This window comes from Pyrus communis, chromosome 1 (assembly GCF_041283825.1).
Source record: "Pyrus communis isolate YQ-2024b chromosome 1, ASM4128382v1, whole genome shotgun sequence".
NCBI classification, from domain to species: domain Eukaryota; kingdom Viridiplantae; phylum Streptophyta; class Magnoliopsida; order Rosales; family Rosaceae; genus Pyrus; species Pyrus communis.
This window is the reverse complement of record NC_142565.1, coordinates 21,316,365-21,340,191: the sequence shown is the minus strand read 5'-3', so window position 1 is coordinate 21,340,191 and position 23,827 is coordinate 21,316,365. Positions and strand designations below refer to the sequence as shown.

At 38.0% G+C, this 23,827-nt stretch overlaps 1 non-coding gene across 1 annotated transcript; it reads left to right on the top strand.

Annotated features, from left to right (window-relative positions):
* Nucleotides 1-2,827: 2,827 nt before the first annotated feature.
* On the top strand, nucleotides 2,828-2,938 carry LOC148699345 (small nucleolar RNA R71). Its single transcript, XR_015966580.1, has one exon. It is a non-coding gene; the product is annotated as a small nucleolar RNA R71 (small nucleolar RNA).
* The last annotated feature ends 20,889 nt before the right edge of the window (nucleotides 2,939-23,827 follow it).

Genomic DNA, 23,827 nt, shown 5'->3' with positions numbered 1-23,827 from the left:
ATTCACAATTTATGAAACGTAATTAGAAGTAATCAAATCAAAATGCAAGCATAAACATTTATTTCGAATCACCCCCTAACCAAGGGGGGTTTAGTTCCTCATAACTTTGAAATCAAAGAAACACCTAAACATTCCAACAACTCAAACTTGAATTGTATGAACGTTTAGGCACTCTTCTCTTCCATTCCTCATACGTACAAAACAAAGAGAATTGAATTTAAACATTGAAATCAAAGAAACACCTAAACATTCCAACAACTCAAACTTGAATTGTATGAACGTTTAGGCACTCTTCTCTTCCTCGTTGTTGTAGCACAAGGTCTAAGGTGAGGTTTGGTGGTGTGAATGGTTTGGGGAATGGTGTTTGGATTAATAGGGAAACTCACGGCACAAAGGGGGAAGTGTTTGTGGTATGTACAATGGATGAATTTCTGAAATGGAAGAGTGAATGAGAATGAAATGTGTATGAATGAGTGTGAATTATGGATGCTTATTTATAGGTGAAATGGGGGGAACATGACAGCTAGGAACTTGGTGGAAATCTGGAATGGTGATGGGAGATGCATGTGGCTGATTTATGCATGTGATTAAAGGGTGGGAATGCATGTGTTTTGGACAGAAATGAAAGGGAATGCACGGCAATGATGGGTATTTTCTGCAATGGTTGCAATGATGAAATGGATGGGAGTGCATGTGATTAAATTAGCATGTGGAATGGCAGGAAATGCAATGGGAAAGCCACAGCAATGATGGTGTTTTTCTGCTGAAAATGAATTAAAGGGTGCATGTGTTGATGATTTGTGGTGCAATGATGAATTAAAGGAATGCATGTGCAAGGATGGGCTGTTTTGTGTTGTTGGTGTGTGAATGGGAATGCAAATTGAAATAGGAGAGCATGTGGGTGGAAATGCATGTGGGTTAAAGTGGAATGACAGCTAGGTTGTGATGATGAATGCATGTGGCTGATTTAATGGAGGAACAAGTGCATGTGCACGGTTTTGGTTGGAATGCAAGGGAATGCAATCTGAAATGGGAGAGATAAGTGATAAGTGTATGGTTATGATAAGTGATAAGTGTATGGATATGTGGTTTATGATAAGTGATAAGTGGTGATGATAAGTGATAAGTGATAAGTGATAAGTGTATGGTTATGATAAGTGATAAGTGTATGGATATGTGGTTTATGATAAGTGATAAGTGGTGATGATAAGTGATAAGTGATAAGTGATATGATATGTGGTTATGATATGTGGTGAATGATAAGTGGTGAATGATATGTGGTGAATGATATGTGATAAGTGGTGATGATAAGTAATGATATGTGGGAGTGTGGCTGAAATGAAGGAATGGAATGTTGGAATGTTATGCACGGCTAAGGATATAGGAAAGGTTTAAATGTCCTAAAACTAAAGGTTCAAGGTTCCAACACTTTGGTCTTCAATTAGGTCTTCAATTTCGTCCAACACTTTGGCTCCAAGCATAAGCTATCCATCCTTAGCCCAAAAGTGCTCCAAAAGTCTCCAAAATGCATCTTTTTGCTCCTTTAGCCCTTTGGACCTACAAACACACGAAAATAGCTTAAAGGACTAAAATAACTAAAGAAACATAACGTAAATGCACGAGAACAAGCCATTTAAGTCGCATGAATATGCTCCTATCAATGTTGATAGAAAAACTTCCTGGATCCTTGAGCTTTGGTGGAAGTTTTCTTTGCAACACGACACTTACATTCTCGGACACTACTACCTTCTCATGTGGTCCATACTTCCTTTTGTAGTTGTTTAACTCCTTGAAGAACTTCCCATAAGCCGGCATGTTCCTAATGACATCAAGAAAAGGTAAATTAACATTCACTTTACTTAGAATATCAAATATTTCCTTAAATGACTTATCCTGCTTGCTCTTGGCAAGTCTTCCAGGGAATGGTATTGGTGGAGTGTAAGGTTTCTCGGCCTTGTGAAGATTTGGTGCTTCAAATGAGGAAGTAGCATGGCTTGGTTCCTCATTTGCTTTCTCATTTTCTCCTTGAGTAACCCCTGCATTCACATGATCAGATTCATTAGTAACTTCATTGCCAACTCTATTGTTGATAACCTTACCACTTCTAAGTGTAGTAATTGCTTTGGCTTGTTCTTGGTTCCTTTGAAATATCACGGGTTGGCTTGGAAACTTTCCAACCTCTCTTTGGTTCAAGGCATCTGCAATCTGCCCCAATTGTGTCTCCATTTTGGTTAAAGCCACGGAATGTTGTTGGAGAGTGCTATTTGTGGTTTGTTGGAATTGCAAGGTATTTTGGGCTAACAACTTAACCGTATCCTCAAGTGTAGGGGCAGGTTTTGGTTGAAAGTTTTGGAATTGATTGTTGTTCTTCCATGAAAGGTTGGGATGATCTCTCCAACTTGAGTTATATGTATTGGAATACACATCATTCCTTGGCCTTTGATTGTAAGAATTCATGAGGTTCACTTGCTCTTGGACAAACTCGGGATAAGCCTCCCTAGATGGACATTGATGAGTAGGGCGGCTTGGAATGTCACAAATGGCACACACTTCATTGGCTTTTGGCACCATGTTAAGCACAGATTCAAGCTTCTTTTCTAGGTTAGCTACCTGCAAAACAAGATCATGATTAGAACTTGTTTCATATACTCCAACTCTCTTACCCCTTAAATCTTTGTGTTGAGCATTAGCTCCCAACATCTCATAAATGTTATATGACTCTTGAGCATTCTTTTTCTTCAAAGCTCCACCTGCTGCATTATCAACAGGTGATTGACATGTTTGGGTTAGTCCATCATAGAAAATTTGCATTTGTAAGTAAAGAGGTAACCCATGGTGTGGACATTGCAACAAAAGGCCTTTAAAACGCTCCCAACACTCATTGAAAGGTTCTCCATCATCTTGTTTGAAGTTGAAGATTTGTCCCCTTAATGTGGCTGTCTTTTGAGTGGAAAAGAACTTCTCCAAAAACTTCTTAGCCACGGCATCCCACATGGTGAGGGAACCAGGTACTAGAGTCATCAACCAACTCTTGGCCCTATCTTTCAAGGTGTAAGGAAACACTCTCATCCTCAGATTTGCTTCACTTACTCCCTGCAAAGGTAAACCACTCACAACATTGTAAAATTCTTTAATATGAGCTAAAGGATCTTCATTAGGTAAGCCATAAAAAGAAGGAAGCATATGGAAATGTGAAGATTTAAGATCATAGTTTCTAGCTTCTGTGGGCAGCAAGATGCATGAAGGTGAATTTGGTATGATTGGTTGAGCATAATCCTCCAAAGCTCGAAGATCATCCTGGTTGCCCGCCATCTCTTCTTCTCTTTCCCAATTAAAGTGCTCAGATCCTTCACTTGGTGAACTAGACGAATTCTCTTCCTCTTCTTCACGGACAATGGAGGAACTTGTTGGCACAAAGCTTTCCAAAGTGTTGCCCTTTAACCGTTCAATTCTTTGGCCTAATTCAGCTAGTCTATTGGACATATACTACCTGAAACAAGATAAAACAAGTTTAAATAAAATTCGGAAATCTACTTAAAATGAAAAGAACAAGGTTTAAAATCAAAACAAGCAATTATAAGGGACTAAAATCAGTCCCCGGCAACGGCGCCATTTTTGTTGTTGTGTTCCTTCCTAGTGCTAAAATATGTTTAGTATAATGGTACAAGTAAGGGTGTCGAATCCACAGGGACTAATTGGACCTTTACAACCACTTGTTCTGTAAGAACCCTATTAGAGAATAAAACTAATACATTTAGACAGATTTGTTGTTGTAACTTGAAAGCATAAGAAAATAAAGTAAACACAAGAAAATGATTCAACAAATAATAAAATGAGGTAGCACCAATGGAGATGAAGCTAGGGATTCGATTTCACCATTGCTAAACCAAGTCCATATGTGTTAAGTCAGTTCATACTCAGCCATCTACCTATTTCTTGAGTTTGTTTCACTTAGATATGATCAACCATATGATGTGTGAATTTGATCAAATGTTCCTAATCTTGAACCTAATTGTGATGTGCAATTTTGGTTCCTAATCAAGAATGTGTCACGCACAAGAAACTTTCATAAAACCAAAGGAAACAATCGGCAGGTTGTTTGCAAAACATTCCCTTCATTCATTCACATATCCACCAAGAATATGCATGATGTATGCTCTAATCTCGGTTAAACAACCTGTGGTTAATTCAAATAGTGATCAAATATTAAAATCAACACACAAAGTCACAATTAAATCAGAGAATGAAACAAGAAATAGATGGATCAACTAAGCATTCTAACTTAAATATGGCAGTTTTGCAAGGCTACATCGAATCCCTAGAAAGAGATTAGTTACACTTCATGTTTACAGAATGTTTGACATAAAAATATACAACATGAGTGAACATAAAATTAAGGAGAAAGAACCCTTGAAGCAAAACTGATGTCGAAATCCCTTAAGGGTGGCCTTTGGCGTTGGCTCTCCAAGTGTGTTGCAAATGAAGGTGGAACGGCTAGGGTTGAATGGTTTCTGCAAATGGGAGAGAAAATGGACAAAGGTGGAGCGGCTAGGGTTGAATGGTTTCTGCAAATGGGAGAGAAAATGGACAGAGGTGGTGCGGCTAGGGTGTGGGAATGAAGGAATAAAACTGAGAGAGAAGTAGTTGTTCTTGATACCTAATGCGCTTGGTTTAAATAGAGGCTGAAAAGATGCATAAAAGGTAAGTGTTGATGGTGATATATAAAAGGCTAGAATCTGATTTAAAGGTATTTCTGAGAATGGCATTTGTTTTGAACTTTGTTCCCTTATTTTCCACCTCCAAATCAGGTTTGCACTATTTTAAAATATGGCTGAGAGGATGGCAAACAAGGTAAGTGTTTAAGGTGAGTTAAATGGCTCAAATCTGATGTAAATGGTGTTTCCACATATGGCATGTGTTTTGAGCGTTTTTTTCCTTGTTCTCACAACTTGCAAATCAGGTTTACACCTTCTTGCCTTGTGTGGAACCACCAAATCTGACTCCAACGTTTTTGCCTTGTTAAGAACCACCCAATATGGCCGAATTTAACCACTTTCCTTCTACATCTTTTCCTGAAATTCCAGCAGCCAAATTAGTCCTAGATTCCTCATTTGGACTCCAAATTAACTCCCCAGAATCCTCTCCACATTTGGAATAATGCTCAGCTACCAAAAGAAATGTTTTTACTTCATTTGCCTTCCAATTGATCCTATTACACACTTGGCTGCACACTAACACCAAATAATGTAAAATGCAACCAGTTTAATACAAAGACATCACAAATACACCAAATATGGAAGATATAAATGCATGCAATATGTGAGTTATCAGATGCCCTTGAATGGAGCACACTCCACAAATGGCCGCACCTTGCACTTTGGATCCATCGACCACCTGAGACACAACCATAGTGAGATTAGCTAATTGAGATTGAATTTCAGAAATTGCACTTACCTCATTCACTTGTTGCCGTGGGGGGTCCCTTTGCCCAATTCCTTCATATTGTTGTGCATTTAGAGCACGGTTTGCAATTAGGGTCTTGGCTGCCATAGGAGTTTTGTCCACCAATGCACCTCCCGCCGAAGCATCGAGCATTTGCCTTTCAATGGGAAGAAGGCCCTCATAGAAGTATTGAAGTAGAAGCTCCTCCTTCATTTGATGTTGAGGACATGATGCAACAAGGGCTTTAAAATGCTCATAGTACGCTGGAAAAGATTCTCCTTGACTTTGTTGGATTCCGCTAATTTTCTTCCTCAAGAGAATGACTCTTGAAGTAGGGAAGAACTTCTCCAAGAACGCTCTCTTCATGCTTTCCCAAGAAGTAACGGTCCCGGGTGCCAATTCATAAAGCCAATCCTTAGCCTTTTTCCACAAGAGAGAATGGAAAAGCTTTCATCTTCCAAATATTCCCATCGACGTTAATGGGTGTCATGCTTGAGCATACAACTTCAAACTCCTTCAAATGCTTGTTTGGATCTTCCATGGATAGCCCATGGTACTTGGGAATATGATGCAGCAAGCTTGACTTCAATTCGAACTCATCGGTCTTGCCTTGGACCGCCCTAGGATATTGAATGCACAATGGCATGGCATTATCTAATCCCGAGGCAGAAAGCTCCTTGATTGTTCGATTATCCATCGCCATGACTTGTTCTTCTTCCTCCACTTCTTCTTCTTCAGATTCGGCCTCAGAACTAGAACTAGGTGGATTAGGTTCTAGTTGCTTCCTCTTCCTTCTCAAAGTTTGTTCAAAATCGTCGTCAAACTCCAAGATATTCTCACGAACGGGATGAGAACTACGAGTCATACACTTGTACCTAGAACAATGAAGCAAAAGAATTCAGCAACTCTCTTAGAAGCACGGCAAACACACACAAAACAAGGAATAGGTCACGGCACACAAACAAAAGCAATCAGATTAAGCACGGCAAACACAAAAATAAAAAGAAAGAACAAATAAACACACTACACTCTTGACCTTAAGACACACTTTGACACGACACAAACACAAGGGATTAGCAAGTTTGCTAATCCCTGGCAACGGCGCCAAAATTTGATGTGAAAATTATGTTGACACACAAATTAAACCCTATTTGTGACAATTGTAGTATATATGCAAGTAGGGATCGTTCTAACCGGGGATTAACTAGGGATGCTAATCTACCCTAAACTGACTTAAAAACATAAAATTAAACTTTAAAACACTTACCTAGACCTATATGACTCAAAACAACTTAAAAAGACTCAAAACAGCCCAAAACACTTAAATAGACTCAAACTAGACTCTAAAGGGTGATTTGGACGAAATTTAACTAACTTAGACTCCAAACACTAACTTGGACAGATTCAAACACTTTTCTAACTAATCTAACACACTTAATAAAATGGGGACTTGATTTGGACGAAATTAATTAAAATGGACAGATTGCAATGGGAAGAAGGCCCTCATAACGATTAGGTGAAATTGCCTTATATCCTAGCATCAAATTCATGTATGAAAACTAAGTATGCATCCTTAATGAACACACAAGAACAAGTTCTCAATAAATCAATTTAGTAAATTGATAGGAGCATATTCATGCGACTTAAATGGCTTGTTCTCGTGCATTTACGTTATGTTTCTTTAGTTATTTTAGTCCTTTAAGCTATTTTCGTGTGTTTGTAGGTCCAAAGGGCTAAAGGAGCAAAAAGATGCATTTTGGAGACTTTTGGAGCACTTTTGGGCTAAGGATGGATAGCTTATGCTTGGCGCCAAAATGTTGGACGAAATTGAAGACCAAAGTGTTGGAACTTTGTTCCCTTTAGTTTTAGGACATTTAAACCTTTCCAATTCCCTTATGCCGTGCATCTCCACCTTTCTCCCAAAATCATACACATGCTTCCATCACATATCATATCACTTATCATTCACCACTTATCATTCATCACATATCATATCACTTATCATTCACCACTTATCATTCATCAAACACATGCATTCACATGTTTTCACAATCTGCCATCATTACAACCAAAACCGTGCACATGCTATCACCATGCATTCACATGCACTTGTTCCTCCATCATTCCATCCTTTAAAGCATTGCACATGCACTTTAAACATTCACCCACATGCATTTCCACCCACATGCTATCCCATTTCAGATTGTCATTTCCCCTTTAATCAACACATGCATCCCCTCACCAAGAAATCATTCATTCCACATGCAATCAGAAAATCCACTTCATAACACATGCATCTTGGCAGATTTCACATGCACTCATGCACATTCACCTTAATTTTCAGATTATTCCTTCATCATTGCACCACACATTCATTGCACATGCTTTCACATTCAACACACATGCAATTCCAGATTTCACATGCACACACAAACATTAGCACATGCAACCTAGCTGTCATGTTCCCCCCATTTCACCTATAAATACTCATTCATTCATTCTCATTCATGCACAATTCATTTCACAACAGAAATTGGTCCCTTGGGGCCATGCCCTTCACAAAAGTCCATCCATTCCATTCATACACTTCATCCATTGCAGAAATGTAGACCATAAACCCCCCTTTGTGCCGTGACTCTCCCTTACAATCCAAACATCATCCTTCCATTTCCATAATTCCCCAATCCATTCAACACACCAACAACATCCCTTAGACCTTGTGCTACGACGAAGAGGAAGATAAGAGGACCTAAACGTTCATACAATTCAAGTTTGAGTTGTTGGAATGTTTAGGTGTTTCTTTGATTCTACATCAGTTTTGCTTCAAGGGTTCTTTCTTCTTATTAATTCTATGTTCGTTCATGTTTTATATTTTTATGTTAAATCCTTTGCAAACATGAATTGTAACTAATCCTCCTCTAGGGATTCGATGTAGCCTTGCAAAGTTTGCCATGTAGTTAATTCGGAATTCTCATTTAATCTATCTATTTCTTGCTTCATTCTCCGATTTAATTGTGACTTAGTGTGTTAATTTTAGTGCTTGATCATCATTTGAATTAACCACAGGTTGTTTAGCCAAGATTAAAGCAAACATCATGCATAATCTTGGTGGATATGTGAATGAATGAAGGGAATGTTTTGCAAACATCCTGCCGAGTGTTCCCTTTGGTTTTGTGAAAGTTTCTTATGCACTACATATTCTTGATTAGGAACCAAAGTTGCACATCACAATTAGGTTCATGATTAGGGACATTTGATCAAATCCACACATCATATGGCTGATCATATCTAAGTGAAACAAACCCAAGAAATAAGTAGAGGGATGAGTATAATCTGACTTAACAAGCATGGACTTGGCTTAGCAATGGTGAAATCGAATCTCTAGCTACATCTCTATTTGTGCTATCTCATTTCATTAGTTGTTGATTCATTCATCTTGTGTTTACTTTATTTCCTTATGCTTTAATTTACAATCTGTCATTTTAGTTAATTTCGTCCAAAACTAAATTCCCCTTTACTTTATTGTCCAATTTAGTTAGAAAGTGTCTTAGTTTATGTTTCTAAGTGTTTTGATTCATTTTGTTACACAAATTCGTCCAAATTTGTGTTTGTGCTCAAATCTGCCCAGAAAGTGGTTTTTAGGCAGATTTGAGTGTGTTTGTGTTGTTTTGAGTCTTTTGGTTTGGTTTAGTGTTTTAAAGTTTAGTTTTGCATTCTTTGAGTCTAGTATAGTGTTTCATATTGTGTTTTTACGTTTGAATCAAGCCATTCGTCCAACATTGAGTTTAAGGTCAGAAACTGCCTAGTTTGTGTTTTTAGGCAGTTTTGAGTCTATTGAACTTGTTTTGAGTCCTTTGAGTCTTTGTGAACGTTTTTAACTTTGTTTTTACGTTTTTGAGTCAAATCCAAGTGATTAACAATCCCTCCTAATCCCCGGTCCAGAACGATCCCTACTTATACATATACTACAATTTGACGAAAAGAGGGTTTAATTTGTGTGCGTATAATTCTCGCATCATAAATCACATCCACAATTCACGAAGCAAAATCTGGAGGAAATCAATTCATATAAAACATATGCCCATGGTTTCGAATTCACCCCTAACTAAGAAAAACTTAGTTACACATGTTCATACAAATTGAGAAGCAAATTAAAATAAACATGGAAACGAAACAAGGGAAGAAAGAACTCCCAAAGTCTCCAATGGATGCAGATTTCTTGCGGCACAAGGTCTCCTCCTCCTATAGAAGCCACGACACTCCTTCTTCTCCCTAGGACTTGGGGCACAAGATGTGTTTGCCGAATGAATGGTGGCTGCTGTGAATGGATGAATGAATTGGAGGATGGATGGCTGCCTAGGGTGTCTAAGGGGGTGTGGCTGATGCGAAAATTACTTAACACACAAATTAAACCCTCTTGTTGACAATTGTAGTAGATATGTAAGTAGGGATCGTTCTTAAACCGGGGATTAGGAGGGATTGCTAAACACTCTAAACTGACTCAAAATCGTAAAAACAAAGTTTAAACACTAAACTAGACTCAAAGAATGCAAAACTAAACTATAAAACACCAAAACAAACCAAAAGACTCAAAACAGCAAACAAACACTCAAAACTGCCTTAAAAACACTTTCTGGGCAGTTTTGAACACTAACTCAAATCTGGACGAAATTAAGTTATCACTTGACTCCAAACACTTAAAAATATCAACTAAATTGATTTCTAACTAATCTAACACTTTAAATTAATGGGGGAATTGGTTTTGACGAAAATTAAGTAAATTAAGACAAGGACAAAGAAAACAGATTCTTTAGACTAAATTAGGTGAATTGATGAATGATGGGCTAACTAGAGGGTTCTTCTCCACACATGACACACTTGCATTCAAATTGATTTCCAATTGCTTCTTTCAATAAATCATGAAACTCAATACCCCAAGTTAACCGTGAACAGCACTTTTTTAACTTTCAAGTTTTCCTTAAGTTATTGAATTGGATGGGAATGCGCATACAACAACTCAAAACATTCTCTAAAAGTCCCTTACGTGAAAAGCACAATAAAGGTACAATCAAAGATCATTAAGTTTCATGAAAACTATAAGTATTGACGAGGCAATTGTTACTATGAAAAGCATGAAACTTTTGCCAAGAATTCACTTAACGCGATCGTCGATAAACGACCTCCACTACTAGCAAATATAAGGTTATAACTATTAGGTGAAATTCCCTTATATTTTAGCTTCAAATCCCTGCATGAAAAACTAAGTGGCCCCCTTAATCAACACACAAGAATGAGTTATCAATCAAACAGTTAAGCAAATTGAATTCACAACTTATGAAATAACAATTGGATGTAATCAATTCATCTTGCAAGCATAATCATGGTATTGAATAGCCCCCTAGCCAAAAGGCTTAGTTCCTCATGTTCACAAGACAAAGGAAAACAGATTTATACATTGTAAATATAAGAAAGAGAACACCTAAATACTCCAACGATCCAATGTTGAATAGCTAGAATCTTCAAGCAATCTTCTTCCTCTCCTTTGCTACGACACAAGAGGTTCTGGTGAATTTAGGGGGTTATGGATGATGTAGAATGATGGATTTAGGTTTGGGATGGATGTAGGGGACGGCAAGGGTTGGTTTTGGGCAAAAAATATGGAGAATGGTGAAGTATGGATGTGTTAGAGGGATGGGATGATTTTCTGGCGTGAATGGTGAATGAATGCCACTTTGTGGCTGCTACAAGGAAGTTTCTTTATAGGATTTCAGGAATTAAAACCCTAGGTTATTTAGGTAAACAGAAATTAAGTCAAAAGCTTCTAGAAATAGGAAATCAAATCAGAAATTTAAAGGAAACTAATTAAAAGTTGCAGCAATGGGATAAAACACAAAAGGAATGTGTTTTAATGCAAGGAAATAGGAAAGAATCATCTCCCTTGCACGGCAAGGAAGAGGAAAGGTCAAGGGAGGTGCGGCTGTGATGTAGGAAAGGTTTAAATGTCCTAAAACTAAAGGAAACAAGGTTCCCTTGCACGGCAAGGTTTTGTAAGAAAAGGAATGCTTTTTATTTCTGAAATTAGGCAAGAATTTTGGAATAGAAAAGGGTATGTGAGTTATGGCTGAAATTGGTATGAAAAAGGAAGGTGTTTAAGTATTTAAAATAGGGAACAAGGCCCTTCCTTGCACGGCAAGGAAGGGAGACACAAGGAAACACACGGCATTGTCCTAAGGTTGCAAGGGATGTTGTTTTTGTGACCTAGAATAGATAGGAGCCTTTGATCTTGCTGAAATATGAAGCCTTTAAGGATTAGGAAAGATTAAACCAAAATAGGAAACCTTGGCTTAACTTTCCTACTTCAAGTAGGAAACCTTCTTTGACTAGGATTCCTCATTTGATTAGGAATCCTCTTGTGATTAGGAATCCTAACTCAATTTAATCTTCAATTTCGTCCATTTCTTTTGCTCCAAACATAAGCTATCCATTCCAAGTCCAATTTTGCTCCAAAATGCACCATTTTGCTTCCTTAGCCATGTGAACCTAAAAACACACAAAAGAAGCATAAAGGACTAAAATAACTAAGGAAACACAACGTAAATGCACGAGAACAAGCCAATTAAGTCACATAAATATGCTCCTATCAAATTCCCCCACACTTAGCTTTTGCTAGTCCTCGAGCAAAACAAACAAACTAAATAAAATGAAACGAAACAAAACAAACAAAAGACAATCTAAACCTTCCAACGTTGCCTTAGGGATTTCCAATGCACATGACATGTTAAAATTCATTATCTCCACAGATTTTAGTCATCTTCACACTTAAGTACATTCTTAATCATAGTCACCACATACTAGTTCACAATTAAGCATTTAAAACCATGTTTTGAATGTAGTAACATGCCTTAGAGATTTTGCTCAATTCCTTACAAGATATGCACTCAATTTTCACTCAGATTTTCTAACTACACACCCTAATCTAGTTATATGTGAGAAGATTGATGTAAACATGAAAACGAACACTCACATATATGTATCACAAAGAAAGCAATTTCTGGAGTTCATAAGCATGTTTAGATATGATCTCATGAATGGAATGCCACTACTTAGACGCGAGAACCAGTGACACCATATGCTCATACCAAATTCAAACTCCACAAATTGAAACACATAACACTCAAGATTGAAGTCAAGGGTTGTAATGGGGCTTGGGGTATTGGTTAACAATGGAAGGATAGGGATAACAAACATTCTCGAAGCAATAGCAAGCAAAGTAATGAAATTGAGACTTAGAATTCACTTTAAAACACATAAATCAACTTTTAACACAAAGGGAAGATCTAAGCAACACTCAGGGCCATATTCAACATTTTGGACCCTTTCTTCAACTACCATAAACATGTGAACTTATTTTCATTTATTTCATACTCTTTTTTATTTCTTTTCACAACTTTTTCTTTTCTTTTTCTTTTTCCATGAATTTTTTTTTCTTTTTCTTTTCCACCCGTGCCTATGGCACACTAACTCACATGAGAAGTACTTCCCCCACACTTGTTTTCTGCCATACATTAATCAAAAGGAGTTCAATTCAAATCATGCTTTGCTATGCTTCAAGAATAAGGGTATGGATGGTCCTAATCTAGGCTAGGTGAGGATGATGTGGGTTAACAAAGAATGTAAGCTTAACAAGGCTCAATGGGGTTAACTTAAACATATAATGAAGTAGGATACACGGCAATTTGGCTTTGGTGGTGGTCACTACACAACTTCTTCTTGAATATGTGTTATGCAAATCAATAATATGCTTCAAATGAAATAGGCATTAGTTCTAGCATTTGGAACTATATGATGAAACGCCTTCTAAGTAGTAACCAAGCAAAGAATAATGAGATCATGCAACGACTTTAGAAAACAATAATGCACAGATTTTAACTCTCCAAATAACGTTTAGGCTCAAGTCTCACAAGGTTGTAGCGTTTGTTTGAGTTCCTTCCTTCAAGCATGTTACAAAAACTAATTTTTCTTTTATGATTGCATGTGAAGTCATACATTATAACCATAACCAAGCATATACCAAGAGTAAATCAAACTTTTCTCCATGTTTATAACTCTTTTTAACAGTCATGCAATTAAAGACCAAATCCTCATCATTGTGTTGGAAGGTACCCTAAGACACAAACACACAAAAACGACTCAAAACACTCTTTTTAGGCTTTTCAAAACATGTTTTTCAAATTTTTATGTGATTTTCGGAGTTATAAAACAAAACACACTAAAACACTCCAAAACAACTTTAAAACAGCAAGGAACAACACTTGAAGTTATGGGTGATAAAATCCCACGAATTTGCATCAAATATACTTAGTTACCCCCCCCCCCCACACTTAAATCAAACATTGTCCTCAATGTTTTAAACATAAATTCACACAAAACACAAGTAAACACACAAACAGCAACTAAACAACATAACATGGCAGAATAGAAACAACAACAAAGAGAAGGGTTTGAGGAATGCAAATCTGGAATTTGGCGGATTCCTAGGGCTTCCTTTGTTGAATGGATGGGTTGCCTCCCACATAGCGCTTGCTTTAACGTCATAAAGCCGGACGAAGAACATCTTCACTCCAATTTGGAACCCACGGCATGCAAGGGAACCTCTTCCACAACATGCTCCATGTTGTGAAATAAGATAGCACTCAAATTAAACCCTCTTTTTGACAATTGTAGTATAGATATAAGTAGGGATCGTTCTAGGCCGGGGATTAGGAGGGATTGCTAATCTAATGAAAATTGACTCAAAGATGTTAAAATATGCTTTAAAACACTTTAAATAAACTCACAAGACTCTTACTAACTTGTATGACCAAAAACAAACTTTTAAAGACTCAAAACAACTCAAAACAACCAAAAAGACTCAATTTAGGCTCTAAGACTTAATTTGGACGAAAATACACTTGGTTTTGACTCTAACGACTCAAAAAGACTCTTTTGGACAGATTGGGAACAAGTAAGAAAAGGGGTTTTGATTTTGGACGAATTTAAAAGAAAACAAGTAACTTAAAACTTTAAAACAGATTTTGGACGAATTTAAGAAAAACTAATGGATGATGGGATAGCCAAGGGATACTTCTCCACACATGATACTTTCAAACATAAATTGATTTCCAGTTGCTTTTCCGATAAACCATGAACCTCAACACCCTAGATTAACCGTGACATCACTAATTAACCCTCAGATTTCCCTTAAGTTAGTGGATTGGATGACATCATACGACAACCCAAAGCATTCTTCAAACGTCCCCTACATGACATCATAATAGAGATACGGTCAAAGATCATTACGTTCAATGGAAATCATAAGTATTGACAAAGCACTTGTAACTATGACATCATGATACGCATGCTAGGAATTTACTTAACATGATTGTGAAAACAACCTTAACTACTTGTGATTATAAGTTTGTGACGATTATGTGAAACATCCTTATATTCTAGCCCCAAATTCAAGCATGCAAATTAAGTAGGCCTCCCTAATAAACATACAAGAATAAGTTATCCATCAAACGGTTAAGTAAATTGCATTCACAATTTATGAAATCACAACTGGAATTTATCAACTCATATTATAAACGTAATCATGGTTTCAAAGCATCCCTAGGCTAAAATGAGTTTAGCCTCTCATGTTCATGACAAAACAAAGCAACATAGAATTAAACATTAAAAATAAAAGATAGATTACACCTAGAAACGTCCAACACTCCAACTCGAATGCACAAACGCCCAAGGCTTGGTCTTCCTTCTCCTCCTCCTTGCTAAGTCACGGCACAAGGTCTAGGGTGGTGTTGTGGATAATTTTCTGGGTTTTGGATGGATTTAGGTATGTATGGTGGTGCGGCAAGGGATGATGGTGGTGTATGGAGGTTGGGATGGAGGTGTGGAAGTAGGGGAATGATGGATGGTTGGTTGCAAGGTCACGGCAAAGGGTGATTTTTGAAGGAATGTATGAATGTTGTGTGAAGGGGTGGTGGTCTAAATGGTGTGGCAAGGGCTGTTTATATAGGCTAGTTTGGCACACTTAGTGAAGGAGAAGGATTGCCTAATCCCATTGAAAAAGGGTTAACTCAAGGCAGAAATCAAGTGGGATTTGGAATAGGTAGTGCGGCTAGGAATTAGGGAGTTCTAGAAGGCTAGGTGCGGCAAACATGTAGGGATAGGATAAGGTGTTTTAGAAACTGTGTTTAAGGCAGATTCCTAATCCTAAAGGGCCTAGGACATGTGATATAAGAGTAGGAAAAGGATTGTGATTCCTAAACCTACAAGGAATGGTGTCTTGCGGCATTGGTATGGATAAGTCTTCTAGAAACTGAAATAGGTGTTTAGATGTGTAATTGATTTCCCCTAATTAGCTAGGTTTAAGTCCCAATCTGATTTGGATAGGATAGAATAGGATAATGTTAGAGTTAGGATAGGATAAGGTTTCTAGGATAGGTTAAGATAAGGTTGGATAAGGTTGGATAAGGTTCCTTGTTTCTTGCTTCTTCCTTATCTTCATTGGAATAGAACTTCTTCCACCAGATTTGTAGCCTTTCCTAGCTCTTCTTGTCTTCAATTTCGTCCATCCTCTTTGCTCCATGGTTAAGCTATCCAATCCATGCCCAAAAATGCTCCAAATAGCCTCAAAATGCACTTTCTTGCTCCCTTTGCCATTAGAACCTAAAAACATACGAAAATGTCTTAAAATACTAAAACAACTATGAATTAACAACATAAATACACGAAAACAAGCTAAGTAAGTCGCCTAAATATGCTCCTATCAAATTCCCCCACACTTAGCTTTTGCTAGTCCTCGAGCAAAACGAAATAAACCAAAACAAACAAAACACATTCTAAACCTTCCAACATGTGCCTCAGGGATTTCCAACGAAAATGACACATTAATGAACATCATTCCCACAGTTTTTAGCTTTCTTTACACTTCAACAAACACTTAACCATAGTTACTAATTATTAGTTCACATATAATCAATTAAAACAATGTTTTGAATGTAGTAACATGCCTTAGAGAATTCCCTCAATTCCTCACTAGAATGCACTCTATTTTCACATAGATTTTCTAACTTCACACCCTACACTAGGTATATGTGAGAAGATTGATGTAGATATGAAGACTAACACTCACATATGTTATATCAAAGAAAGCATTTTCTGGATTTACGACAATGACATGAATATGATCTCATGAATGGAATGCTACTACTTAGAATGAGAACCAGTGATTCCATAGGAGCATATTTAGGCGACTTACTTAGCTTGTTTTCGTGCATTTATGTTGTTAATTCATAGTTGTTTTAGTATTTTATGACATTTTCGTATGTTTTTAGGTTCTAATGGCAAAGGGAGCAAGAAAGTGCATTTTGAGGCTATTTGGAGCATTTTTGGGCATGGATTGGATAGCTTAACCATGGAGCAAAGAGGATGCACGAAATCGAAGTCAAAAAGGGCTAGGAAAGGCTACAAATCTGGTGGAAGAAGTCCTAACGCAATGAAGATAAGGAAGAAGCAAGAAACAAGGAACCTTATCCAACCTTATCTTATCCTATCCTAGAAACCTTATCCTATCCTATCCCTAACATTATCCTATTCTATCCTATCCAAATCTGGTTAGGACTTAAACTTAGCTAATTAGAGGGAATGAATTACACATTTAAACACCTAAGTTAGTTTCTAGAGGCCTTATCCACTCAAATGCCGCAAGAACACCATTCCTTGTAGGTTTAGGAATGGCAATCCTCCTTCTACTCAAATACCATGAATCCTAGGCCCTTTAGCTTTAGGAATCTGCCCTAAACCATCCCTTCTAGAGACCTTATCTCATCCCTCTAAACATGCCGCACCAAAACCTTCTAGAATCCCTAAATCCTAGCCGAAATCCCTATTCCAATTCCCATTTGATTTCTGCCTTTAATTAACCCTTTTTCAATGGGATTAGGCAATCCTTTTCCTTCACTAAGTGTGCCAAACTAGCCTATATAAACAGCCCTTGCCGCACCATTTAGACACACCCCTTCACACAACAATCATTCACTCCTCCACATTCAGAAATTCGCTAGAAATACATTCCCAACCCTTTGCCGCAGCCATCCTTCACCATTCTCCATATTTTCCCACCTTGCCACACTCCCCATCCCTCCTAAACACTACCCTACCATCACACATCCATTCCTCCATACAAATACCACCCAAAACCTGTCCTTAGACCTTGTGCCGCAACAAAGAGGAGGAGAAGAGGGCTTGGACGTTCATACAATTCAAGTTTGAGTTGCTGGAATTTTTAGGTGTTTCCTCTCCTTTAATTTCAATGGTTAAATTTACTTTTCTTTGTCTTGTACGTATGAGGAACTAAACCCCCCCTTGGCTAGGGGGGGATTCGAAACCATGATCATGCTTGCTATATGATTTGATTACCTCTAATTGCGTTTCATAAGTTGTGAATTCAATTTACTTATCTATTTGAATTAAACTGAATTGTGTGTGTTGGTTGAGAGTGCACGCTTAATTATCATGCATAAATCTAATGCTAGGATATAAGGAAGTTTCGCCTAATCGTTACAAACTTATATTCACAAGTAGTAAAAGTTGATGATCTCAATTGCGTTAAGTAAATTCTTGGCATAAGTTTCATGCAATTCATAGTAACGAGTGCTTCGTCAATGCTTATGGTTTTCAAAGAACTTAATGATTCTTGCTTGTATCTCTATTATGCAATTCATGTAGGGAACTTGTGGGGAATGCTTTGGGTTGTCGTATGCAATCATCCAATTCAATAACGTTAGGAAAATCTGAGGGTTAATTAGTGCAATTCACGGTTAATCTGGGGCGTTGAGAATTCATGGTTTATTGAAAAGCAATTAGAAATCGTTTTGTGTGCAAGTATGGCATGTGTGGAGATGAACCCCTTAGCTAGCCTTCATTCCATTCATTAAATCCAAATTCGTTTTAAAATCTGTTCGTTTTACAAAGTTTTAAGTTTTGTTTTCAAATTCGTCAAAATCAAAATCCCCCTTTACTTGGAGTGTCAAATTAGTTAGAAATCAATTTAGTTTGTGTTTTTAAAGTATCTTGAGTCAAGTTATAACTATTTTCGTCCAAATTCTTCTTTAGTGCTCAAAACTGCTCAGAAAGTAGTTTTAAGGCAGTTTTGAGTGTTTTCTTGCTGTTTTGAGTCTTTTGGTTTGTCTTAGTGTTTTAAACTTTAGTTTTGCATTCTTTGGGTCTAGTTTGGTGTTTTATATTGTGTTTTTACGTTTTTGAGTCAAATCCAAGTGATTAACAATCCCTCCTAATCCCCGGTCCAGAACGATCCCTACTTACATTCTTCACTACAATTGATAAAAAGAGGGTTTAATTTGTGTGCGTATAATTCTCACGTCAATATGCTCATACCAAATTCAAACTCCACATATTGAACACATAACATCAGGATCGAAGTTGAGGGTTGTAACGAGGCTAAGGTATTGGCTAACAAAGAAAGGTAAGGATAAACAAAAGTTCTTAAAGCAATAGTAAGCAAAGTAATGAATTTGACACTTAAACTCACTTCTAATGGCAAAAACCAACTTTTAAACACAAGGGAAGATTCATGCAACATTTAGGGTCAAATTCACTCTTTTGGACCCTTCCTTCAACAACCAAGTGTGAGTTCATTCTCACTTATTTTTCAACTCCTTTTCTTTCTTTTGAACACTTTTCTATTTTCTTTTGATTTTTTCTACGAATTTCTCTTCTTTTCTTTTTTTTTTTTTTTTTTTTTTTTCCTTTTTTTTTTCGTGCCCTATCATCTTCCCCCACACTCGTTTTCCACCATATATTGACCAAAGGAGTTCACTCTAAGTCGTGCTTCACTATCCTTTAAGAACCAAGGTATGGAAAGTCCTAATCTAGGCTAGGTGAGGATAATGTGGCTAACAACGAAAATAGGCTTTGAAAAGGCTCAAGAGGGTTAATCCTACAATACATATGAAAAGGGATAGGCTTTTTGGCTTTGGCTTGACTGACAACTTCATCTTATTGTATGTTATGCAATCAATACCACGCTTTGAATGAAATGGGCATGAGTTCTAGTATTTGGAACTATAATGAAATGCATTCTAAATAGCAACCAAGCAAAGAATGGTGAGATCATGCAACGACTTTAGAAAACAAGAAATCACAGATTATACTCTCCAAAGAACGTTATAGGCTCAAGTCTCTCAAGGATGTAGCGTTAGTTTGAGTTTCTTCCTTCAAGCATGTTACAAAAACTGATTTTCTCTTTGTAATTACATGTGAATTCATAAGTTATAACCATAACCAAGCATATACTAAAGCATAAATCAACTTCCAGCCATGTTTACAACATTCTTTAATAGTCATGCAATTAAAAACCAAATCCTCATCATTGTGTTGGAAGGTGACTTAAGACACAAACAACCACACAAAAACAACTTAAAAACAACTCTTTTTGGGTTTTTCAAAACTATTTTGTAATTTTTTTGTAAATTTTCGGATTTTCTTATCAAAAGACATAAAAACACTTCAAAACACTCTAAAAACAGTGTGAAACAGTGTGAAACAACTTTAGAAATGATGGGTAATAAAATCCCACGAATTTGCATGAAAAACACTTTGTTTACCCCCCCACACTTAAATCAAACATTGTCCTCAATGTTTCACACAAAGACTCACATCCAAACAAACAATATAAACGAACTAACATGACAAAATAAAAATAATAACGAGATAGAGATTGAGGAACGCAAATCTGATTTTGTAGCTTGAATTGGTGAATTGCCCACATCCTCTCTCGTTGAATGCATGGGTTGCCTCCCAAGAAGCGCTTTCTTTAACGTCGTGCAGCCAGACGAATATTCTTCTTATCCTCACTGGGAGCCCACGGCATGGAAGCTTGCACCATCCACGACATGCTCTTCAAAGTTCTCATAGTATGGCTCAATGAATGGGAGGGGAGAATGATCGTCCCTGATTGTGGTGTTTTGGTTCCTATAGTCCATGTAAACGCTCCCACCACCTTGAAATCGATTTGGAACCTGCACCAAAGAAGGTAACAACCTATTAGTTGAAATGGGAATTGGAATTGGGATTGGAGACTTACTAGGATGTTGTGGCAATGCCCCTAGGGCAGCCACCATCTCGCCAATTTTATCCTTAGGTACGGCCAGATTGGGTGTTTGTAGGGTAGTGGCGTGCTCCTTGTGCTCTCCTTCAATTCCTTCCTCGATGGTGGTTCTAGACGCATCCTTCTTGATTGGTGTTGAACGTTCCTGCCCTATATTTTTAATTGTACCAATGGCAAAACAAGAACGAACATCATTAGGATTCTCTATGTATTCAGAAACTTTAAAGTTAATCGTATCACCACCAAACTCCATAGTTAAGGCTCCCTTGGCCACGTCAATCTTGGTATGGGCTGTTTTCATGAAAGGTCGTCCAAGTAAGAGTGGCGATGGTGGAGAGTGGGTTGAATCCTCCATGTCAAGCACATAGAAATCTGCAGGAAAAATCAAGTGGTCTACCTGTACCAAAACATCTTCCAAAACTCCTCTCAGGTATGCATTAGATCGATCGGCTAATTGAATAATAACACCATCATTTTTAAGCTCTCCTAGATTCATAGATGCATAAACAGAGTATGGCATGACATTAATTGATGCACCTAAATCTAGCATAGCATGTTCGAACCTTGTATTACCAATTACACAAGGGATAGTGAAACTACCTGGATCTTTGCATTTAGGTGGCAGCTTTCTTTGCAACATTGCAGAGACATTCTCACTTACATGTACCACCTCCTTCTCCCGAATCCGTTTCCTTGTTGTACAAATCTTCCTCAAAAACTTAGCGTACTTCGGAATTTGCTTTATTGCATCTAGGAGCGGGATATTGACATGCACCTTCCTAAACGTCTCCAGGATGTCTTTTTCATCCTCCTCTGTCTTAGATTGCATAAACCTGCCAGGAAAGGGCACATTTTGTGGAACGGGGTTAGAATTAATCGAATTTGAACCCAACTTACTTTTGGTGGCCGAATGGGATGCATTGGATGAAGTAGTGTCCTTAGGTGCTTGCGGCAAAGGGGATTGTGTCCTTGCCGTGGGCTTGCTTGCAGCCTCCTCTTCATGTTGCAACGTCTCGTCTTCATTAGGACTTGTTTTGGGTGGTGTGGATGTGGTGCCAACTTCTTTTCCACTCCTCAAAGTGATTGCTTTGGCAGATTCGAACCCTCCCTTTGGATTTACAATGGTTGAACTTGGAAGCTTGCCTTGGTCTCGGAATTGTCCCACAAACTCCGCAATCTGCCCTATTTGTTTCTCTAAGTGGTCCACCCTTTTGTCTTGGTTTTGCAGCGCCCTTTCTTGATTTTGCAATGCTTTGTTTTGATTCTCTAGCCCCTGAGACAAATTGGTAAGTAACTTAAGAATTGTATCATTGTCCAAAGACATACCTTGATGGTTTTGGGCAGATTGGGATTGTGATGCTTCTTGGCCGTGGGTTTTGGTGTAAAACCCCGGGGGTTGCTGCCTAAAGCCTCCTTGTTGGTAAGGTTGTTGGGGCTCCCTCCATTTGAAATTTGGATGGTCTCTCCAACCCGGATTGTATGTATTGGAATATGGATCATTCCTTGGCTGATTTTGGCTTGGAAATCCAATGGCGTTTGCACTCTCCCATCCCCCATTCTCAATCAATTGAGGGCACTTTTCCGAAGGATGACCTTGAATAGAACATACGCCACAAACAATTGGACTTTGGATCTTCATTCCTTCGGCCATCTGAGACACAAGAGAAGTAAGATTAGCTAATTGAGTTTGAATGTCGGATTGAGAACTTACCTCATTCACTTGTTGCCGTGGGGGGTCCCTTTGCCCAATTCCTTCGTATTGTTGTGCATTGAGAGCCCGGTTCGCAATGAGGTTCTTGGCTGCCATAGGGGTTTTATCCACCAATGCTCCTCCCGCCGAAGCATCAAGCATTTGCCTTTCAATGGGAAGAACACCTTCATAAAAGTATTGAAGTAGAAGCTCCTCCTTCATTTGATGTTGAGGACATGATGCAACAAGGGTTTTAAAACGCTCGTAGTATGTTGGAAAAGACTCCCCTTGACTTTGTTGAATTCCGCTAATCTTCTTTCTCAAGAGAATGACTCTTGAAGTAGGAAAGAACTTTTCAAGAAACGCCCTCTTCATGCTCTCCCAAGAAGTGACCGTTCCGGGTGCTAGCTCGTATAACCAATCTTTGGCCTTCTCCAATAGTGAGAACGGGAAAGCCTTCATCTTCAAAATACTACCATCAACGTTGATTGGAGTCATGCTCGAACATACCACCTCGAACTCTTTCAAATGCTTGTTGGGATCCTCCATGGACAGTCCATGGAACTTTGGAATGTGGTGCAACAAACTTGACTTCAATTCAAATTCGTCGGTCTTGTCTTGAGCCGCCCTTGGGTATTGGATGCACACGGGTGCGACATTGTCCATTCCCGAAGCGGAAAGCTCCTTGATTGTACGATTGTCCGCTGCCATGGTGCGGACCTCTTCTTCCTCCCTTGCCGTGGGTTCTCCTTCCTCCTCAAGATTGGAAGCCGAACTAGAACTTGTTGGGTGAAGTTCTGGGTTCTTCTTCTTCTTCCTCAAAGTGCGCTCAAAATCGTCGTCAAAATCCAAGATGTTTGCACTTATAGGTTGAGAACTACAAGTCATAAACTAGTACCTACAAACAAGAAAAGAAACTAGGTCAGTAGCTAAAACAAAAAGAAAACAAAAAGAAACAACGGGGGATTAGTAAACTTGCTAATCCCCGGCAACGGCGCCAAAAATTTGATGTGAAATAAGATAGCACTCAAATTAAACCCTCTTTTTGACAATTGTAGTATAGCTATAAGTAGGGATCGTTCTAGGCCGGGGATTAGGAGGGTGCTAATCTAATGAAAATTGACTCAAAGATGTTAAAATATGCTTTAAAACACTTTAAATAAACTCACAAGACTCTTACTAACTTGTATGACCAAAAACAAACTTTTAAAGACTCAAAACAACTCAAAACAACCAAAAAGACTCAATTTAGACTCTAAGACTTAATTTGGACGAAAATACACTTGGTTTTGACTCTAACGACTCAAAAAGACTCTTTTGGACAGATTTGGAACAAGTAAGAAAAGGGGTTTTGATTTTGGACGAATTTAAAAGAAAACAAGTAACTTAAAACTTTAAAACAGATTTTGGACGAATTTAAGAAAAACTAATGGATGATGGGATAGCCAAGGGATACTTCTCCACACATGATACTTTCAAACATAAATTGATTTCCAGTTGCTTTTCCGATAAACCAGGAACCT